Here is a 17055-nt window from a genome sequence, read left to right on the forward strand (position 1 = left end):
AATTCCAAAGAGGAAGATTAAAAAAATATTATTCTTATTATGGTACATCAATAAAGTGATCATACCTATGGGGAGGGGGGATATTTGTATCTGTTGACCCAATAATTTCACTTCTTGGAATTTACTATAAAAAAATGCATGAAGTGGGCTTCCCTGGTGGCGCAGTGGTTGAGAGTCCGCCTGCCGATGCAGGTGACACGGGTTCGTGCCCCGGTCCGGGAGGATCCCACATGCCGCAGAGCGGCTGGGCCCGTGAGCCATGGCCGCTGAGCCTGTGCGTCCAGAGCCTGTGCTCCGCAACGGGAGAGGCCACAACAGTGAGAGGCCCGCGTACCGCAAAAAAAAAAAAGCATTAAGTTTTAGGATAGGATGTCCATCATGGTATTATTTATAACAGTAAATATGTCTAAATGATTAAAATAGTGGATGAACTTTATACATCATAGCATATCTAGGTGATGAAATACTCTACAGACTTTTAACATACTTAAAAAAAAAACATACACTGAGCACAAGGCCTGGCAGTCAATAAATGGTAGTTTACTTTACTGGGATGTTCTGGGTATTAAAAGAGCTAATGTAGGTAAATGCACTTGACAAACTGTAAAGTGCTTGGCAAGTGCTCTGTGTTGCTATCTTTTTTTTTTTTTTTTTTTTTTTCTTTTTTGGTTGCGCCATGTGGCACGTAGGGTCTTAGTTCTCTGACCAGGGATCAAACCCATGCCCCCTGCAGTGGAAGCGCAGAGTCCTAACCACTGGACAGCCAGGGAATTCCTCTGTGTTGCTATCTTAATGGCTGTCTCTCCCAGCTCCATCCTAGATGAAGCTGTACTTCCAGGCAGAACACTACGTAAGGAACTCCTAGCTGGAGGCATGGGGATGGGGAAACTGACTTCTTTGGGAGTATGAGTCAAAGGATTGGGGCTACTTCCGTTCCAGGAGACTGCCAACCCCTGCTCCAAATCATCAATAAAACTATGGACATTCTCCCCAGCACACGCACATACTCACATTTGGCCTGTAATTCCAGGGGACTCATAGAGTCTTTGACACGGTGTCAGCCCTGATGATTCCATAAAATTAATAGACTCTATTGTATCAACCACTGTTGACTGAGCACCTACTGAGTATCAGGCACTGTCCTAGGTACTTTACACACATTATTTCACTAAATTCTCTTCACCACCTTAAAAGGTTGTTTATCTGCATTTCACAGACAAGGAAACTAGGGCTAAAAGAGGTTAAGCGACTTACCAAGGTGGCACAGCTCGTAAATGGCAGCACTGGCATTACAGTCTAACCACCATACATACTACGTTTAGAAGAACTGAGGAGGAAACCGCACTGAGGCCCACATCTGGAGGAGCCCCAGAAAAGCACCCTTTGTTCTTCCAATGCCCCCTGGGTGGACACAGACTTAAACTCATACCAGGCAAAAGAAAAGTCTCTAAAGAGAAGTAGGTCCATTCTGAAGTCTTATATCCCATGAGTAAGTTTTTCCATGTATCTAACCTCTATCCCTTCTGCTAAAATCCAATCCCTTTTCCTCTCTTGTTTCCAGTGGGGATGGTGAACATATGACATGGTGCCCCTCCATGAAAGGTCCTGAGTCAGGAGGGGATAGAGGAATTTCTCTTTCCCCAGGATTATTGAGGCCTCAGTTCCCTTGGTCTCTTGGATCTTCCCCAAGGTATCAAACCAAAAGATGAGCAGCAGAAAATGGACTGGAAGAAAAGCGGAGAGAGTATCCTACCCAGACCAAGGAGACCAACTTGGAGGATGGCCTGGGACTCTTTCAGGACCTAAGTCCTGGGCTCAGGGTGAAGTTAAGGTGGTCAGTTTTCCCCACCAGGCTCAGCAGCCAGCTTCATGTTTGACATCTATCCAGCTGTGGAAGTCTGGCCAGCATCCCTCACGCCAGAGCCTCTTATTTATCACAATGTGACATCTCTATAGAAAGGAGGGATCTGGGGGTTCTGCCACTCCGCATTTATTCCTCCCATCTCAATACTACCTTGCTGTACTTGCTCAGGGCCAGCCAGCCCAACGGGAGGAGCTTAGAGAATAATCTGAGGAAGAAGAATAATCTTGTGAGGAGGAGCCTGGGATCCCAAGACTAGGTCCAACGCTCTTTTCTCTCAACATGAGAGCCAGGAGGGAAACTGGGGCCTGAGTCTAGACATAGATTGGGAACAAGAGGTGTCTTGGGAACAAGAGGTGTCTTCCCTCCCTCCATCCTTCCCTCCCTCCTCCACGCACTATTCTACCCTGCCAGGGCCTAAACATGCTCACAGCTCACTGTGGCTTCCCTTGGCCCATCTACCTTATGGACAGGAGAGAGTTAAAGGCATGGTACGGGCAAGCTATAAATTTCCCATCAGTGTGGGGAGAGGAGGACTGTTGGCAGGGAGGGGGTTGGGCTGGGGGGGGAGGGGGAGCTGGGAAAAAGCCAGGAGGTTGTCTCTAGGTAACAATAAACACTGCAAGCAAGGAGCAGCTGTTACACTTACTCTCTCTGCATCACAATGCTGAAATAACACTAATAAACCAGTGTGCCCAATACACAGGCATATATGCACTTGCGGCCAAGCCCCACTGTACCCCTAGGGCTGCCCTTTGCTTCAGGTCAGGGGCCTTGGTGCCAGTGGACATACCTGTCTTGGCCTGGCTATATTTATGTGGAGGAGGAGGACTGGTGAGTCAGTCTCAGAGCCAGAGTGGCATTCTCAGAGGAAGGGGGTGATTCCAGGTTCAGATCCTGACGGCATTCACTGGTAGGAAGAGGTCAAATGGGGTAACTCTTGGCTGGGAGTTGGGAGGAGGGGAAGAGAGTGAGAAAGAGAAAAGTGTAGGGAACAGACAACTACTTACCATGTCTTCTCAGATTGGAGGGCATGAGGTAGCCAGGAGTGGAGCCAGCTGAAGGGAGGTGGAAGAAAAGGGGGACGGAGGAGAAGGTTTATGAGGAGGAACACGTGGTATTGAGGAGTGATCCTTGTATCTCCTGGGGCTGAACTCCCTACACCTGCCTACATCCCACCCGGTGCACCCAGGCTCCCCCTCAGCACCACTTTTATACCAGAGCCAGGTGATATGTCAGTTCAGTTCAGGATTGGGCTTTATTATGGGTGTTCCAGCAGGGGCCCCTGGGCTCCTGATGCTGCCAGGGAGAGCTGGGGGAGTGGAGCTGGTCCCATCTCCCTACACGAAGAGCAGCTGGTCTGTCCCTGCCTCCAGTCAAAACTGTCTCTGGATCCCCAGGAGCATCCCGGCAGAGGGCCCCTCATCCCAGCTGGACAGCAGAGCCGTCATCAGTGAAAGGAATAGAAACAGGCAAATGAAAACTTAGGCTCTGTCAGAGAACTCCCCTCCTATTCTTCTCTGAGGTTAGAAGGAGGATATTTATTGTGTGTCTGGATACACTGGTATCCGAGATCCCTATTTCCTTTTGCTGAAACAGGGAGGCCCTTGGGACTGTGGTCAGAAGCACAGCTGATTCTCCTGGTCCACTTTCTGGCCCTGTTCTGCTGATGTGACCTCAAACACAGTAGTCTATCATCCCCCTGATTCAGAAAGTCAGGAGAAGATGCACATTGCCCACCTGACCTGTAAGGGAAGAGAAAATCAGCACCTTTGAAGATCATGGTTTCTGTTTCCAGCGAAAGAGTACTGAGACCAAGTAGTGGTAATCCTTCCAGGTTCTGGTCTTGTAATAGTGCCTTTTTCTTTTCTTTCTTTTTTTTTAATTTCTAAGTCGTGTGGTGTCAGCTGGGTACCCAGACCTCTGGGCAGGTCAGTGAGAGTAGGGGGGAGTAGCTGTGTCTGCCTGGAAAGCCCCTTTCCTGAAAGGTGACTAGGAGCGCTCAGCTGCCTCAGCACAGAACCCTCTGTGCAGCCCGTGGATACACTGGGGCAAGAACAACCAGCCTCTCCTATCCTTTCCTCACTGGGACGCCTCTCCCTGGGAATGCTCAGCCTCCCCTGCTATCTTCTCTCCCATTTCCCTCTCTTCTTTCTTAGCTGGGGCCTCTCCTTGCCCCTCAGTCCAGATGAGAGACCTCTATCCAGAGCTCGGAGTGGGGGAGACATGGGGTAACAGAGAGCTCTAACCGGCCTGGGCCCCCTTCCCCTCCGTTGTTTTCAGGAGCCACCAGAACCTTGAATTCAGGTGAGCTACCAGCAGCCTGCCCCCCGCCCCCACAGCCGCTCCAGCCAGGAAGACGCGCACCTAAAGGGCCCCAGAGCCCACTGCCTTCCTACTCGCAGGGCCACAGCCCCCTCCTGCATCCCTAGGAATCTGCACCACAGACACACTGGGACGAGTTAGAAAGAAGTGCGGCAGACCCCACCATGGGCTCCGTGCTGGAGCAGAGGGCCAGCTGCCGGTGCAGCAGAGCAGGATCGCCAGCCAGGAGAGCTGGCACACCTTGGGCCCAGAGCCTTGCTGGCATGTTAGAGGGGGCAGGGGAGGGGATGGGGTAAGAAGGCTGTTTCGGGAGCACACATCTCCTCCTGGCTCCCTCTCTGGGCACTGTTTCTTCTCCTTGGCTTCTCTCCCTGGGTACTGATGGACATCATGGCGCTGCCACCTCTGAAATGTCTTCCTTCACTTCTTCCGTGGCTTTGGGAGCTACGGAGGGGATCTGCATGATAACCTTCGAGGGGGGAGGTTCAGACATCCAGCTCTCTCACCAACCAATGGGACACACTGAGGGAGAAGGAGGAAAGGAGTCCCATCAAAGTAAAAGCTAAACCCTGGGCCAGCAACGAGCTCCTCGACAATTCCCTCTTCTCTAGAGCACAGGGGATTCTGGGTACCGCTACCTCTGCCTTCTACTTACTTCAAGTCTATCCCTCCTTCCCTGCAAAAGCTCAGGGTTTCTTCTGGATTCCAGAGTAGGCTCCAGGCTCTGACTCCAGGGCTGTAGATCTCATACCCTTGGCTAAACCTTGGGAGTATGAGGCAGGGCTGGTGGGGATTGAGGGGAGGGAGATCTTGTTCCTTAGAGAAACAGCAAGAATCTAGATTGAATGCTTTAAGGGCCTTTTAGCCCCTCCAATATACCTCTAATCTGGAGTAGGGGTGGACAAGGGGTGAGAAAGAGGGCCTAGAGAAAGCCTGACACCTCCTCTCTTTCTTCACTGCGTGCCCCTCCTCTGCTGCTCTCTGTTTCAGAGGAGAAACAGCAGCTCTGTAAACAGGAGCCATCTAATAACCCCCCTGAACAATACTCAGTATGAACGGCCTGCCTTATGTTAGGCAGCCAGCCCCACAGGTGGGACTACAGGCCTCAGTTTCCAAATTTCCCCTCTCTAACTTCTCCCCTCTTTCAGGCTTCTCCCCCATCTCCCCCCACAAGAGAATCTTCCTTTTCAACTCCCTGGCACAGTTTTCCTCCCCGACCCCCACTTCTGCAGGCCCTGGGAAACAGGGGAGGAGCTAGATGGAGTCTATCCAGACTGTCCTGAGGCAATGCAAGGGGGCCCTTCTCATCTTGTTGGTAGTAGACAAGGCAGAGAATTAGATAGCCAAGGAGATGACCCTGAGTGTCTAAGAGAGGGCAGTGTGAGTCTGGGGCACCTAGAGAGGTGCATCTTGCTCTTCCCTAGGGACTCTGGGGATATTAAATGGTGTACTAGGATAGAGGAGAAGACAATCCTGGGAGTAAAGGATAAGTGTTGGGGGTTTGGAAGGTGTGACAAAGTTTCTACCCATACTGCTTTCCAAGCTCTGTGGCCATCCTTGCCCTGACCGCAACTTAGTCTCATGAAGCACAGAACAAAGAACGCTGAATTTTTTGAGGAAGGAAGGAGATGCCAGGAAATGCCATCTTTGGCAACTTGGTGGGCAAGCCACTTCTCTCCTTCATTCTTTCTTAACTCTAGTGTCTGAATAGTGAAGGAAGTGGGGGTGGGAGATGGGGACAGCTGGAAATGTGCCCCTCTCTCCAGTGTGCACCAACACCGCATAGAGCCAGATGGGGCTTGACTGAGAGCTCCGGGCCATGGCACCGCGTGAATACAGGGGCATTTCTGACTCAGCTTTCAGAGCCTTGAGTTTTAATTCTGTCTCTCTTCTTGGCTTAGACATGGGACAAGACCACTCCTCGCTACATTTTTTGGCATAATTTTCTCTAGCAGCTTATATTGCAGCAGAGAAACTTGTGATAAGATCTCAGAAAAAGCTCAATATTTAGTCACCATTGGGGGATTTATTTCTTGGTTAAGGAACTGGGGAAGTTAGTGTATTTCCTTCCCTGGGGACCTTTTAGAATATGGTAAAATCTCATGGGAGTGGGAGGTTCTGGGGGATCTGTCTCCTTGGAAGCAAGGGAATGGATGAAATGACCTCTGGAACACGCTGTACAAGGGAAATGTTCCCCCAGTAATGCATCCACCTGACTCCCCTGAGTTGCTTCCAAGACTTAGGAGCCAGAGACACGAGACTCCAAGCAACAGAGAATAATATTCTGCCTACCCTCTTCCCTTGATTTTCCTCCCCACACCCTACCTACTTACATTTCCCTGTGTTCCCACGAACTCTCCAAATCCAGGAACAAAAGCAACTCCAGGGCAGGATTCAACTGATTTCCCTTCTCTGGGTCTCTGTTTTCCCATCTGTAAAATGAATCGTTTGGCAAGATGAGCTCCAGGTTCTCTTCCTTGCAACAGTAAGGGTCTATGATTCATACCCCAAAGGCACCAGCCCTCATCTGCAAGCTGTTTTGCATGTAATCTCCACGGCACTTATTTTACGTCTAAACACACAGAAGTATCTCTGAACCCTGCCCTTCTCTTCCCTGTCACCACAGTCTCTGGTTCTACGGTCCCTAGTTCTTGTCCTCCCCTTCAAGGACCTCAAAGCTCTGTCCCCACCTTCCTTTCACAGTTTTACAGCACTCAGTGGGACAAGCTCAACCAAACAAAACCTCGGGAACAAGAAAACAGCCTTACCTAATATCCTGGCTGCAATTTTGGGGCCCCAAACTGAGTCAGCTGGTACAGTTCCATCCTTTCTGGAGGTCCTGGCCATTGGGGGGAAATCCTGGTGCCTCTCCCCATGCCTCCCCTCCTCCTCCACCTTGCTATTCTCCATGCCAGAACGCAAAGTGGCCAGTGATTGATGGGCCTGGGTTCCTGGTAACCGCACCCAGTGGCCCAATCCTCCTCCCTTACCCAATCCCTCCCCTGTCCCTATTCAGAGATCAGATTGTCTCATGTTGGTCCCTGAGGGCCCATTAATTAAAAATACATCCAATTAAATGGCAGGTGAAAACGTGCTATTGGAACTCTCCACCCCCCTGCCCCAGCTTGGTCCTCCCCACCCCCATTTTAAGGCTCAGCTGTGCTTTGAGCTGAGAAAAAAAAGAGAGAGAGAGGAAGAAAGAGGGAGAGAGAAGAGGAAGACATAGAGGTGGGGGTATTCAGCGGGGGAGCTATTTGAACCTCTGCCAGGGTAGCATGTGCCAGCCTGGGAGGGTGGCACTGTGCCCTGGTGTCTAATTTCTGGAGGTGTGAGTAGGTTCAGTCAGCTGGGTACCCACTTCCATTTCCCTTAAAGGGGCAGAGGGAAGTCAAAGGGCGTGTCTAGCCACACTGCCCTCCTTCTGGGCTTGGTGAAGGAAGCAGCAGTAGTATAAATGGTAGAGGGCCCTTAAGAGGGGGTGTGATGTTCAGGGGTTGGGAGAATTTGAGGCTTCCATTCTGGGCATATCCCTGCTCTTCCCTGAACTGCAAAGAAGATAACGAGAAGCTGTTTGGGACCCAGGTGGCAGGGCATGGCAGTGCTCCCAAGCCAGGCTGTACCTACCCCTGCCCACAGGAAAGCTGAGAAAAAAACGGAGGGATGAAGGAAGGAGCCGTCACTTGGGTGGGAGCAGACGGGTCAAATAGGATGAAATATACAAGCGTGTACATTTGTGTGGGCAGCACCTTAGAGGCAAGAGGATCTGGAGGGACTTGTCCTATTTGCCCTTTCTCTAGGCAAAAAGGGGCAGCAGTAGTGTGAGGTCACCTCAAACTGGCAGGCTGTGACTAGGGCGTCTCTTCTCCTGCACATGTATGGTGTCCCCAGCATTTTGCCAGGTAAGGCATCGGCCCCACCCTCCACCCCTCTAAAGCCCTCTGGCCCCAAGCAATGCAAAGCTAGTAGGCACTGAGAGATGTTGGGAGAGGAGCTAGGAGAAAGAGGGTGAGTAAGGGCGGTACTCAGAATCCAGGCAGCAGTGGGGGTATCTGCGGACCGAGGGCCCCCGTCTGGCCTCCTTGGCAGCCTCAGTACCTCCTCACTTCACTTTAACGCTGATTGGAGATTTTAATCTGCACTGCTGCTCTGCTCAGGGTGCTGGGGGAGCGCCAGCTGTGCAGCAATTCCAGCAGCACCGGCTGTTTCATGAAGCCGTCCTCCTGGGGAGGGGCCTCAATCACGGGGTGGGGGAGGGGGAGAACCTCTGTCTCTCCCTTAGCCTCTGCTCAGCCTGGAAGGGCTTCATGGAGACTGAGGGTCCAATATGGGACGCCTCATCCCCATAAGGGCTCCACGGCCTCTTGGATCCCTAGCAGAGACATGACACAGTACGGGGGCGGCATGAGGGTCAAGGGTCAAAGCAGCCGCCATCCCCCTCCTGCTTTCTGAAACTATTGTTGTCGCAGAGCCCCAGAGTGTCCTGGGTGTCCTCCAGCCATGCAGGTGGTAAACATCCTCCAGACCATCTTGAGCTCTGCAGGTTTGCGCTGGGGGAGGTGATGGGGGCGTAGAAGACGGAACTTTCCTAGTCTCTCAGTCTCTCTGAGAGAGTCCTCTCCCCAGAACTCTTTCCTAAGAGAGCTAGTTCTTTAAGAGCTACTTCTCTTAAAACAATTGTAAGAGATTTTTTTTTTTTTTCTCTCTGAAAAACCAGACACCTCCACCCTCTGGGCCAGAAAGAGACTGTGTCTTAGAGGCTGGGGACAGTGGGGTGGACAGCTGGAGCCCGCTACACCTTGAAGGAGAGGAACACCTCTGCAGGGTGTTTTGTGACTAGAGCTAGGGGGCTTCCCAGGTTCAGCTGGGAATATAGTGACATGTCAGTCCATTAGGGAAGAGCATTCAGGGTCTCAGGCCATTTTTAAGGAAGAAGAAGTGGAAGAACAACTAAGTATTCTTCTGGCTCCCTGGGCCCCTGGTCTCAGGCTCTCTGGGGGTGTTTCTGACCCCTATCTTGGAGAAAGATTGCAGTGTCCCCCTCTCCCCTCACCCAAACTCTGTCTGCAGAGGGGCAGGAGTTTTAATTGGTCAGCAGTGCCCTCGTGTGGCAGAAACCAAGACTGCAGCCGCCCAAGTGGACCCGCAGCTTTGAGGGATCGGACATCCAGGTTGACAGAGAGGTAGGCAGGGTACCCCAGGTACCCAAAGCATACTTACTGCTCAACCACGTCCAGAGACATTTCCTACTTTCTAACACCTACTCTATCCCTCCATCCATCCCATCCTAACTGCTTCACCTCCAACTCAAGGTATGTGCCTACCAGGGGAGGGAGCACCTTACCCAGACCTGGCACTTATTTAGGCCTGCTGCTTGTGCTGTCCGGATTACAGGGGTGAGAGAGGCATTGTTGAGAGAGGAGACCTAAGGTCAAAAGGGTAAGCTGATGTCAACTCCAGTGGCAGGAGAGGCTCTGGCAGCCCTGCCAACTCCCTATAAGTACCAGACAAGAGCTGCCACCCGAGCGCAAGACAGAGTATTACCTATTGGTGGGTTCTTCCCTGCAGCAATCCATTCGCTACCCACTGGAGGGGTCTGGGAATGAATACGGAGAGACTCTTAGAGTCTGAGATCCTCGTCCTCAGGAATGGACACCAGATAAAACCTTTCCCTCAAAAGATTCAAGTATTCCCCAAGGATGCCAGGCCACTGGACAGAATGCACATCTGGGCTTCAGGCTTTCAGCTCGAGGAGAAGGGTTGCCTGTCATTAGACGCTTCCCCTCCAGTGTCAAGTACCATCCATTGACTGTTTACTGTTCCCTTCTTTCCACACGCACTAAATGGGGGAAATGGTTTTAAACTGCAGGAAAGGGGGTGGAGAGTTAACATTAGGAAGGTCTCTCTAAAATTTAGGGTTTGAAGTCACCAAGGTGGAGAGCTGAGTCACAAAGGCCTTCCCCTCGTTGGAGATATTTAACAACAGAGAGAAATAGTCCCAGAGAGAAATATGACCCTGTTTAGGGTTGGTGGGTAGGGAGAGGAGCACACCTACCTGGCAGCAAGAAGGGTAGGGGTAGGCATAGTAGGTTGGTGACCTGCCCAGTTCTAAGCATTGAGGATGGAAAGAAGCAGGCTGGCAGACCTCTACTTCTCGTGACTTTGCACAGTGTTTGGACAGGGGGGATCTCCCATCAAACCTGGAAATGATGTGGAGAAGCTGATGAGAGGTAGTAAGAAGGGATATCAATGCCCTACCCTCATGCAAAAGAAAGAAAGAGAAAGTAGCTTCTTGGGGAAGAAGAAGGCAGGACTACGTGTACGTATGAGGTGGTGGGTGAGTGGGGCAGGTGTTGTAGAGAGGCTGAGAGTAACCAATATCAGCATCACACTACTGAGGAATATTCATTAGCACAGCCGGCCAGGAGAAAAGAACAGGAATGAAATGACCACCAATGCCAATTGAGGGGGTTACCCACTCCAGCCAGGAGGGAGGAGTTGCTAATCAGAAGATAGGACACCATAATAGGGTCAAGTAAAAAGCTAAGGCTCTCCCAAGGCAATAGAAATAAAAGCAAAAATAAACAAATGGGACCTAATCAAACTTATAAGCTTTTTCACAGCAAAGGAAACTTATAAACAAAACAAAAAGACAGTCTATGGACTGGGAGAAAATATGTGTGAATGATGTCACCGATGAGGGCTTAATTTCCAAAATATACAAACAGCTCATACAACTCGATAACAAAAAATCAAAGTACCCAATGAAAAAATGGGCAGAAGACCTAAACAGACATTTCTCCAAAGAAGACATATAGATGGGCAGTAGACACGTGAAAAGATGCTCAACATCACTAATTATTAGAGAAATGCAAATCAAAACTACAATGAGGTATCACCTCACACCAGTTAGAATGGGCATCATTAAAAAGTCTACAAATAACAAATGCTGGAGAGGAGATGGAGAAAAGGGAACCCTCCTTACATTGTTGGTGGGAATGTAAATTGGTGCAGCCACTATGGAAAACAGTATGGAGGTTCCTTAAAAGACTAAAAATAGAGTTACCATATGATCCAGCAATCCCACTACTGGGCATAATATACCCAGATAAAACTATAATTTGAAAAGATACATGCACCCCTATGTTCGTAGCAGCACTATTTACAATAGCCAAGACATGGAAGCAACCTAAATGTCCATCAACAGATGAATGGATAAAGATGTGGTACATATATACAATGGAGTATTACTCAGCCATAAAAAAAGAATGAAATAATGCCATTTGCAGCAACATGGATAGACCTGGAGATTATCATATTAAGCAATGTAAGTCAGACAGAGAAAGACAAATACCATAGGATATCACTTATATATGGAATCTAAAATATGACACAGATGAATTTATCTATGTAACAGAAACAGACTCACAGACATAGAGAACAGACTTGTGGCTGCCAATGGGGAAGGGGGTTGGGCGGAGGGTTGGATTGGGAGTTTGGGACTAGCAGATGCAAACTATTATATAATATATAGAATGGATTAAACAACACTCTATTGCATAGCACAGGGAACTATGTTCAATATCCTGTAATAAACCATAATGGAAAAGCATTAAAAAAAAATGCTAAGGAAACTCCTCTGGAGATCTTTGAGTATAAGAACTTCCCTGAGACTCTGTGTGTGTGTGTGTGTGTGTGTGTGTGTATGTATTAATCCCTTACAAAAGCAGGCCAGTGGCCTCTGATTGGCTTAAGGTCCCTACCTGGCCTTAAAGTCTGTGAAAGAGACTGCATTTTGCAGGGGTCCGGATGTCAGGTAATTGATGGACATGACCAAACTCCTCAGGGGCCATCTCTCCTACTGCTGCTGCTACCTGTAAAAGAAAATTACAGGTTATATTAGAAATGAGATAAGGGATTAGACACCAAAGAGGGTCTATGGGCTTTCACCCGGGGAGCATGGCCTTGGTAGGTAAAGTGATGGTGATGGTCACCACTCTTCTAATTCACAGAGCTGAGAAGGATTCTGGTGAACCTTAAATATGCTCCCTTAAATAAAGAGAGCTGTAAGTGGTCTAAGATTCCTAGCTCCAGGGAACTAGCTTCCAATCTGATAAAGTAAAAACCATGGTTCCTATACTTAAAAGTTAGGAATTCAACAGAAATAGAAGCTGTGAAACCCCGAATTATAAAGGGCAATGAAGGTTCAAGGCAAATGGAAAGTTAATGCAAGAAAGTGACTCAAAGGAGGGCATCTAGTTTTAGATCAGATAATCAGATTGTATTTGAAGCCTCTCTTGTCCAAAACAGCTTCTTGAAGAAAGGCTCAGAGGCCAGAAAAAGGTCCTATGAGATAGAAAGGAGGTTTGTGGGACAGCAGATTTGATGCAATTTGGGCAGGTAGGTCTATACACTCCCTGTGTAGGGATTAATCTGCATGGGGACCAACTCCACATTCCTCCTGTGCTATCAACCAGGGTGTGATGGAGGAAACGTAAAGATATGTACTGGAATCTATTTGTCAACAGCAGTCAATATTCATTTTGCAATCTCCCTGCCCCTCTGACCCAGACCTATAATTCTATCTCTAAGCTGCCTTACTCCCTCCAAGATACTGCTTCCACTTTAGGAACTCATTAGCATTCCCCTCCCTGCTTGTCAGTGGCTCCCAGACTCATGCTCAGAAAATAAGCATTGGAAGGGACTGTAGAAACATCTGGGAGAGGTCCAAAGAAGGGAGGAGAGTCTCAGCACCAGAGTGAGATGACTTTAGAACCTGCTGTGCATGTCAGCCCTTTGAGCACACCATTCAGGGCTTAGGTCATTGTGGAGCACACCACCTTCCTTCCACCCCAACAAAGGAGAAAACCAACCCAAAACTAAAAATCAGTGGGGAGGAGTACAGCCCCGCCCCCATTTGCCTGTAATCTCAGAGAATATCTTATTTTACTCAGAGTTCTATAATCCCTTCTCTCATTCAGCAATTCCCCTTAGTTTCCCAGCAAGTGAGGTGTTTCCTTTCTCCTTTCCTTCTGATTTTATTTTTCAATATAGCTGTATTATAATGCAAAGGAGCCTGAGTTGAGCTTTAGGGTAAATTCCTCACAATGCCTCTGAGGATCTTTTCCTACTAGCCAACCCCCAGAGATAGCTGGCAATGAGCTCCTTGAACTATGGTGTAACTCTGAGGCATCAGGATCTTTGGCTGTGGCTTGCCACTTGCTTCCCAATGAACCAGAGTTCTTGACTCTAAATAAAAAGTACAGTTGCACAATTTGCATGTCATTGAAAGATTAATCTTCGAGGTAAGAATATATAAAGCTTCTCAGTTTTTCTACTGATGTTTTTAACCTAACTTTTCCCCTCAATCTGTCCTTCCCCCCTCAAAATCTCACAGCCCTACCTTCCTTTCTTGAGGAAGCACAGGGCTGTCAGGAATTGATGCTCTTGGATGCTAGTCTTGGCTGGCTGCCACTAACTCACTGTGAGACGGTGGACAAGTCATTTTCCTTCCCTAAGCCTCAGTTTCTTGCTCTGTAAACTGAGAAGTTGAATTAGGTGGTCTCTAGTTCCCTTTCTAGCTCTGGCTATCTACGATTCTATCAGGAAGAAGACACAAGTGTCCTTCCATCAGGAAGTGAGATATTCCTGCCCCTCACACCTTTCTCTCAGGGCCACTGCATAAAGAAGCTCCCCTGTAGATGCCTGCCTTTCTCATGCTGGCTTAACTAAAGGGACAAACAAGTGAGTTCCAGTAGGAGGCCAAACTCCTCTTATTATGAAGAAAAGATGTTAAAAAGGTGATCTAATTCTAACATTGACTCTTGAAAGCAGACAGGAGAAAAGGCAGGTATGGGGCAGGAAAGAGTATGATAAGCACGCCCCCCTAACACACTGAGCATACTCACCCTAGGGAGCCCCGAATAACCAGTGACTGCTTAGCCAACACAACTGTGTGTGGATGGAAGAAGCAAGCAAGGACACGTGTAAACACTTCAGGAGCATAGACGTAAATGTCCGATCAATGCATATACACTCACTCCTGTTCTCTCCTACTCAGGCCTATACGTGCCTTGTAAGAAGCTATAGTGGGAGTGGACACCACATCCCAGTCTTCTCCCTCCCCAAAGTCAGAAAGGAAGAGACAGTGGGACAGGAGATACTTGGCTTCCTGTAAATTGTTTTGTCCTTCCTCACAGCTGCAATCAGAAGCTAAGGGCTCCCGCAGGCCTTGTTCTGATCTGCTGCAGGCAACGGAGGGTTTTTGAAACCGAGAGGACTTGGCTGCGGCCCCGTTTCAGCTGCCATTGGGGCTGGCTAATGGGCTCATTCGGGAAGACCCCCGCCTGCTGCACTAAAGAGTCCCCTGCCGACCCTTTCCCCAGTCCCAACCCAATTAATAAATGCGGGCTCCCACTTTATGGCTCTGGGAGCAGGAACCAGAGATACAAATGACCCCCAGGGAGGGAGAGAAAAAGGCCTTCCAAGAATCAAGCCAGAGAATTGTGCATCCACAGGCACATGCTGCCACAGGCTAGTCATATCCCATTTTCAAAGCATTAAAGGGGAAGAAACTGGCAAAAAAACCTGTATTTTCTTTCCCAGATCCAGAGTGGGATAGCATTCCTGAAGTCTGCAGGTACACCCCAGGAATAAACTCTCTTTCACCTGGTTCTCCAACCTGAAAAAGGCAGAGTGCAGGTGATCATCTGGGCACATAGCATGTGCTCAAGTATTTTCCAGGGGCTGTGCCTCCTCCTAGACTCTACAATAATGAACATAGACATATTCCATCAATTGGTTAATAAAGTAAACACTTTCTCCTTATTAAAAACAAAGCAGCTACCTCTTTCCAAGTTCTCATCACCATCAACAGCATAAATATGTCCTGGGGTTATCATCTGCGGCCTGTCTTTTATTCCTCCCCTCACATCCAAACTATCATCAAGTCTTGCTAATTCTACTGCCCCCTCTCTTTCTTCTCCCTCCCCTTGTCCTACTCTAGTCCTGGCTCTTCGGGCCTTACATCTGGATAAGAACCATAATATCCTAGCAAGCTTTCCTGCTTCCATGACCTAGTATAGCTGCAAAAGGCCTCGACGTCATATTCATCTCATCATGCTCTGCTCTGTTACTGCTTTTACCAAATCAAATTCAAATTCCTCAGTCAGGCCAACAAGATTGCTCCTCCAACTTCATTCCCTAATATTCCTTTCCCGTACTACCCTGACTACTCCACTCATAGCCCTCTGCACAAAACATAATTTCCATAAGTTTTCTCCCTCTGATCATCTTCCTCTTTTCTGTTTCATGTCCTCTATCTTTATTACCTTCGAGGAATCTTTTCTGGTTAACTCCAGTTTTTCTGATTACTTCTTTGCTTTGGTTCCTTCTGTACTATGTTACTATTTTATTTTATAACCTGCATGAATGTACTGACTTATAAATACCAATTTCCCTACTTCCCACCAGGTATAAGCCTCATCTCTCACTAGACCCAGAAGCTTCCTAAAGTTGGGACCCTCTCATAATCTTCCCCACAAGTTGCCCTGTACTCAGGACATGATCCAGCTAATGTATTACTGCTCCCCATAGAAGCAGCCCTCATGGTATAATTCGGGATATCATATCAAACAACTACAAGAAATACAATCTTATTCTCAATGTCCGTTTTCAGGCTGCCACCTACCCTTACCGACATTGAACATGACTTCAAAGTGTGTTGCAAAACAAAACAAAAACCTAAAAAAAATAAATAAAAATACAGTAACCATAGGATTTTATCTTCTTAATTCATAGTATATATACTAATTTTTTTAAGACCCCTTAGGATGAGAAGCCCCATTTTTTCCCCTATTCCTAAGATTAATCCTATGTTCTCAGGTCATGACCTGATTTTCTAGAATGCAAATCAATCCCAGAGGCAATAGTAATCTTGTTTCCTACCAGCCTTGTCTCTAGCCTGCCTCTGACCCATCACATTTTTGGAAGGTACCTAGGGATAGAGAAGTTATTCATGAGTCTCTCTCAACTACTTAGCAAGTACTTCCTTAGATTAACCTCACTCTCAAATGTTGACTCCACTTCCTCTAGTTTAGCCCTGTGTGCTTAGACAGGAAAAAATGATCTGCCGGCCCCCTTTATCTCCTACATACTGCTCAGGGCGATAAGGATTTGCCTTTTATTCTTTCCATCCCTTGGCCTCAAGGTGCTTAATAATCCAGATAATAAAAGCAAAGGTACTATGGTACCTGACGCAGAGTAGGTTCCAGACAATGTTAGTTCCCCATTCTTTCCCTTCTTCCTCCCAACACTTTCTCAACCTTTTGGGTCTGTTTTTTCACTGGCTAACGACGGCACTGAACTAGACAAACTAATGTCCTTTGGTAGCTCTAACATTCTGTGACTCTAATTCACATCTTCTGGTTTGTTTGCTCTTCTACGCATCATCCTCACTTGGGTCTAAAATGAAGGGGAGAGGAATAATTAGCTTCCAGGTTGACCTAAAACATACAAAACCACTTGCAGGAGAGTTTTAGAACTCCAAAAATACAAATAATTTTTAGCTTGATGCATCCATATCATTTCCTTCTTATTCCTGAAATACTCTCTTGAACTACATAGATAGCAGTGCTAAGCAAAATGTCCTTGATATAAATTATTTGCTTAATATAATCTAGCTTCCCTTGTGAAACTGTCTGCAGAGCCTCCCCCAGCTTAAGGGTTCCAGGCTCATCCTCCAACCATAAAGGTAACACTACTGTAATCAAGGGGACACTTTACTCTTTAATGGGGCTTCCTTGAAATGAATTGTGAACCTTTAAGGCAGTTATCCCCTTTCAGAAAGAACCCCAACAACAATTTTTCCTTCC

The 17055-nt window shown here is 47.9% G+C and overlaps 1 protein-coding gene across 3 annotated transcripts in view; it reads right to left on the reverse strand.

The window, feature by feature from the left end:
* Positions 1-327: 327 nt before the first annotated feature.
* CDK12 (cyclin dependent kinase 12) overlaps positions 328-17055 on the reverse strand; it is a 63458-nt gene continuing 46730 nt past the window's right edge. The window contains exons 14-17 of one of the 3 annotated variants that reach the window (XR_014014022.1): positions 11947-12057; positions 10239-10383; positions 6520-6618; positions 328-2919 (exon numbers count right to left, since the gene is read on the reverse strand). The gene's annotated coding sequence lies outside the window, so the exon portion shown is untranslated. Of the gene's footprint in view, positions 2920-4230; positions 4709-6519; positions 6619-10238; positions 10384-11946; positions 12058-17055 lie in introns of those variants that run through there. The other 2 variants (XR_014014024.1, XR_014014023.1) reach the window with 2 other exon arrangements.

This window comes from Mesoplodon bidens (assembly GCF_964165515.1).
Source record: "Mesoplodon bidens genome assembly, chromosome: 19".
NCBI lineage: Eukaryota > Metazoa > Chordata > Mammalia > Artiodactyla > Ziphiidae > Mesoplodon > Mesoplodon bidens.